The sequence below is a fragment of the Hipposideros armiger genome, unplaced genomic scaffold (assembly GCF_001890085.2).
Source record: "Hipposideros armiger isolate ML-2016 unplaced genomic scaffold, ASM189008v1 scaffold_570, whole genome shotgun sequence".
Lineage (NCBI taxonomy): Eukaryota > Metazoa > Chordata > Mammalia > Chiroptera > Hipposideridae > Hipposideros > Hipposideros armiger.
The window spans coordinates 852,983-858,982 of record NW_017731920.1 but is presented as its reverse complement, the minus strand read 5'-3'; positions in this window follow the sequence as shown (position 1 = coordinate 858,982).

Sequence of the window (6,000 nt, the reverse complement as noted above, 5' to 3'; positions counted from 1 at the left end):
AGGATGTTGCTTCACTGGCCCAAGTTGGCACCATCATTGCGCTCTTCCCGGGTGAGGCAGATCAGTCGCCGGCTTCTGGATGGCCGCTCACAGCTGCTGCTGGCCGCTCACTGTGGCTGCTGGCTGCTCACGCTGGCTGCTGGCTGCTCACGCTGGCTGCTGGCTACACACAGTAGCCCATGGCAACCCACTGCCACAGGGGCTGCTGCCTACGCCGTTGCCGGCGACTCAGGACAGCCCAGCTCCAGGTTGAGCTGTTGTTCAGCATCTTAGCTGTACAGGGCAGTGTCACTGGTCCTCATATGTGGGATCTGAACCGGGGCCCTCTGGCATCCCAAGCCAGTTCTTAACCATAGCGCCACTCGGCCAGCCCAACAAGCAATTCTTGAATGTCCACTGTAACTAAGACACACTTCTAGAGGGGATTCCACATGCTTAGGTCTTAGAAATTAGTTGTAGCTCAAGGATAATAATGACACTTGAAGATCATAAAAAAGTAATGATAAAAAGTGATAAAAATAGCTAATACCTCCCCATTCCTCTCCCTACATTCCAGACACTATCATAAGTACTTTATGTATTAACTCAACTAAAATGACATGGGGGCTCTCACAAGTCTCTGACTTAATGGATTCTTTGGACTTGGGAATAAAGGAGATGAGAAACTGTGTTTGAATGTGTGAGGAAATAAAGTTCTCTTTTAAAATCCTTTTTATTTGCTAGATCCCTTCAGCCAATGTTTCCTTGGAGTCAGTATAGCAGCTGCTACAGATGGCAGGATTATCAACAAATTTTAAAGGCAGAGAAGCAGCCAATGAGAACTAGGAGAACTTTTGAGGCTCAGAAACCACAAGAAGGTGAACCAATATGTCTTTTTTAATTTATAACGTCTATTCTTTTATGAAACTAAAAAGCATGCTTTAGTTAACAAGAACAGAATTCAATTATATTTTTCCTGTTCCCTGTTCTGCTCGTCTCTAGATTAAAGTGCTGAGAAACTGGGGTGCCTCATCTATTAAAGTAGACAAGTATCCTAAAATAAGAAAATAGGGGGGAAAGCATCCAAGAGAAAAATAAAAATTGCAAAAGAAATGCCATCGTGTTTTCAAAATCCCAATGTAGAATCAGCTTCAGGTGAAGGAAGTGAGTCGCAACATTATCTACATTATTATTGTTTTTGTTGTTCTCATTAAAATGGCAGAAAAACCCACTAGAAGAGTTGCTGGTAGCTCAATTCTACTAGAATATAATCTGTAATTTTGTGGTTACGTTATAAGCATGAACTAAAATATTTTCTTCTGTGAGTGAAGAATTCGTTAAGAAATTTCTAGTACACATAGTTATATGGAGAGTGCCATCAAAATTGTGGATGGTCTTTACATTCTAGTTGAAACTGGTTTTCATCAAATGGGAGGAACAGGGCCAGGAATGCTTGGAACAGTAATTTTGCATCTGAATCACTTGGGTAACTATTTTCCAAATAAACATGCCAGAACATCACCTCAGCCTAGTGAATCAGATTCCTTAGGGGATGGGACCCATGTATATGTTTTTTGAAAACTCTCCCAGGTGACTGTAATGCACACAGCTGATTAAGAACCACACACTTAGGTTCTGTAAAAGCATCAGCTGCAGCTCATTTGTTTCCTATTTTATTACGCTCTTGCAATAAAATGATAAAATTCATATGTTGCCCCAGGTTGAACCTTCTAAACAGGCCTATTGTGAATAGACTATGATATGGTTATTTCCTTTCTTTGCCTAAGTGAAACTAGTGCTTTACTAGCACAACAGCACGAACGTTCAATAAGTACTCCACAGAGAAAAGCTATGTTTGCCATTAATGTTTATTAGGCTGTGGTAGGCATGGTAGGACCACAAGAGATTGAGCCAATTCATTTACAAAGGAACATGATGTAACAGACAGAGATGGAGAAAAAGCCTTAAAGCAAAAAAAACCATTTTTTTAAAAAAAGAATTACAGCCATTGTGGTGCTCTCAGAGTGTGTTTGTGCAGGTGAGAGCAGAAACTGCAGTGACTTTGTAAAAACTACCAACTACACCCCATCGCCCCATTCATCTAGAACTGCATTGCTGGGGTCACTCTGGACACCAGGTGGCTGGCTCTGGCTGCACAAGATGCAGAGGCGTTTTTTTATAGCAGAGGACAACCTGGAGATAGCTTGGTGGACTTAAGCCAAGGCTGGCACTGTTTGTTTTATTTTTATTGTTATCATTTTTAGTTATATATAACATATATGTATATATATATGTTATATATAATATATATATATTATATAAAATATATATGTATATAGTATATATATTTCCCCTTTCTCTCTCTCTACTTTTCTTTTTTCTTTTCCTTGCTCTACTTTTCCTCCTTCTTTCCATTTTTCTGTATTGATTTTTTTTTTCCCCTTTGGGTGTTGCTATTTTTTGTTTTGTTTCTTTTGTTTTGTTTTCGTATTTTTAAAACTTTCGTTTGTATTGAGTGTTGGATGTTATTACATGTGAGTGTGTTTGGGTTTGTTGTTGTTGTTGTGCTTGTTGATTTGTTTTGTTCTGAAATCACCCTGCGCAGGGGCCCAGCCCAAGAGGCACAAGAATCAACACACCCAGAGGCCAACTCTAGATCAAACCAGAGCATTACCAAGTTTGACCTAAAAGAGACACACCCAAAGAGAATTATCTACAGGCACAAGAGCCCATAGGGGCCAAACCTCATCTGAGAGGTCAACCCTCACACAGCAGCTCATACACTGTAGATATAGCCAATCCTCACAGCTAATCAGCTCGGGAGTTAATCCCACCTACCGACAAGCCAAAAGCAATTTAAGCTCAACTTCAACAGAAGATACACAATGCAAGGGACACCTCTGGAACACATGCACAGGAGAATAAGGAGACTGAGCAATTCATTTATAAAAGGACACCTACCACATAAGTCTACCCAGCAAAGACTGAGAGACCTAGGGGATCCACTTAATACATCGAAGCAAGCACAAAGAGTCAGCCTGAATGGGGAAACAAAGAAACACGTTCCAAATAAAAGAACAGAGGAAAGCTACTAGACTGTGAGCTTTTTGAGGGCAGGCTCCAGATTCATCTTAATATCGCCATTGCCCACCGGAACTAGCAAATTTACATTTTTGAAGGTTATTTTGAAGAACAGTCAAGTTTTGTAGATGGAACAACATTCTTGGTTCCCAGTCAGTTTGCTATTTGTTCTGTGACCTGTGGCTCTTTTAAAGCCTTAAACTTTCTGCTTATTGCAGTGCTTTTGTGTCTGTTACTTTCAGTTGATTTTTCTTGGTATAAACTGGGTTGATTTTTGAGTGACCCCCCTTTGTTACCAAGGTTGGTAACATCTGCTCAATACTACTAACCTTTGATTTTTAGTTTTTAGACTCAGATTTGGACTCTGAATGGGAGAAGCCTGCGATCATTTCAGCGACGTGGTACCTCCTAAAGGTGTTCATATCAACCAGAAGCCTTTGGTGGTTCCGGACTCTTGAAGCGGAATCCTGATTTGCAAGTAGTGCATTTGCTCAGGCTGCCTTCTTCTAGAAGTTCCTGCTTCCACTGCTGCCATCTCCTGGTCAAAGGTGCCTGCTACATTGAAAGGAATGTGGCTATGAGTTCAGTGTATTTCTTTAGGATGTAGACCCCTCTTTCTTTAACAATTTGTCCCTAACTCCTTTTGTTTCCTGATGAACACAAAGCCACTGTCACAATAAAATTTATATTCATTGGACTGAAAGAGCATTTAAATCTATTGAAGGAATCTGTAACAGAGGGGATGACATAAGACATCTGTAAGAGACTCATAAGCCCCAAACAATTATTTTGACAGACATGGAAAACATTTTTTAACTTGAGATCATGGTCTACCCATATCACCACCTCAATAATTCAACTTCACTAAGTTTCTTATTTCAAATGATTTTTCAAAGCTATCTATTTCCATTATGGTGTGTTAAATTTCATGAGGAGTTCCATAATCAATGCTAATCAATTATTAATTCCTCACCCTGAGAATGTCAACAGGCTTCCCAGAGATGCTGAAAAGTAAATTCTAGATCCAGTTAACTTCCTATTAACCACATAGTACCCTAAGCCATAATTTCAAATAGATGAGGAAAATGATGATAGCCAATGTTATTTTTGACACTGTAAGTTGGAACAACAGAAGAAAACAAGACAGTGCTGCTTGTCTTTTTAAAATTTATAATATAGCATCTATACCTTCAATTAAGATTCTAAACACACTATTTTTATTGATGATTTAGAAGTTATACTGTATAAATTATTCTTGCATGTACTTTGCTTAAAAGATGTAACCATTTAAACAAAACATTTTTCATGTTTGTCATGTCTATATTTGACTTATAACGGTTGAATAGACTTCAAAATGTATTTTTAAAAGGCATTTTCTCTGCAATGGTGTCCTTGGCATACTGCATGCAATTGGAAGAGGGATCTTGAGTTAGACTCCTGCCTTGGTCACTAACTGTGTGATCTTGGAAAAGTCGCTTAACCTCTCTGAGTCTCAGATTCCACATTTGTAAAATTGAGAGCATAAAACTTACTCCTAGGGCTGTTTTTGGTATTGTTAGTATTAAATAATAATGTATGTAAAGTGTTTAGCACTTTTATATCTCACTAAAATGCAGTTGTAGATAGATATATTTTAACTTATAAAATGGAGCCTTTTTTATTCATGTGAGAACACAGACATGAATGTAAATCACTCTTTAAAAATATCTTCTACTTAAACAGCTTGTATACTTTGTCTTCAAGTTTCAGTTGCTACATCTGTAAAATGGGATACAGACATGCCAATAATTAGAATTGTTTTGAGACATAATTGTATGGGTTCTTTAATAATTTGTTAATCTGAGTGCTGCATCATCTGGCTTCTTGATCCCTTGTACCTTATAAAATTAAAACATTTCACCTAAAATACAAACCTCCAATATATTAGAAACTAGGCAGTTTGTTACTCTGGGGTAGATTTTTAAAGAGCTCTATGCTGATGAATAATACAGAATATTTTTCTTTGATGGTTGAACATTTGCAAAAGCAGGATTGTTTGGTAAGCTTGCTGGGCCCTGGCCCCACAGATTTTGAAACGTGTACTATATATAATTCATTGGGGTTCAGAGAAACTATTAACACTTATCATTGCTTTTAGTTGACTATGTCTAGTGGGGTCTGGAACTGTGTTTTTAACGAGTTCTCCAGTGATTCTGATGCAGCGTGTCTAAGGCCCATCGTCTAAGAAACATGCAGGAGCCTCTAACCTGCAGTTTGCACAACTCAGGTATCTGGAACACTTGGGAATTCTAGTTATGGTTTCATCTAAAGCAGATTAATGTCCACTCACATTTGGTATACTGGAGACCTCATTAAGTCTGCATGTCTGTTTGTCACAGTCACAGACTTTGAGAGGAGCTCTAAAAGAAGAGTGGGAGTGTGCAGGCAGGGGTGCTGCCTCCGGCACCTTCCCTTGTTTGCTCTACGCAAGCCATTATTTTTGTACCTGGTAAATGCTTATATAATCCAAAAAACTATGTTTGCAAAATGGACAAGTGGGTTAGAGCAGTCTAAATTCCCTACAGTAAAGATGCATAAAGATAATTCAAGGACAAATACCAACAGAAAATGGCAACACTGATACTTCTAGTCTGAGTTCTTAGCCACAATGTAAGTAAAAGCTAAGTCCATCTAATCAGATCTAACAAGAAGTCTACTCCCCAAATTAGAAAAGATCACAAAGATTATATGAAATATGGATTTACATCCAGTAGAGTTAGTGTTGAAGCTTGCCTGATTTAGGCAAGTATCTTTGTATTTTTGGGTCTTTGAGAGATTAATGATAGTATGAAGCCACCAAACTAGTTAGTTTAAAATGAATTGTTTATAAATTTTAAAGATTTTTTTTTCTTATAGTGTTAAGGGAAGCATTTTTTTGAAAATTGATTCATTTTATCACAA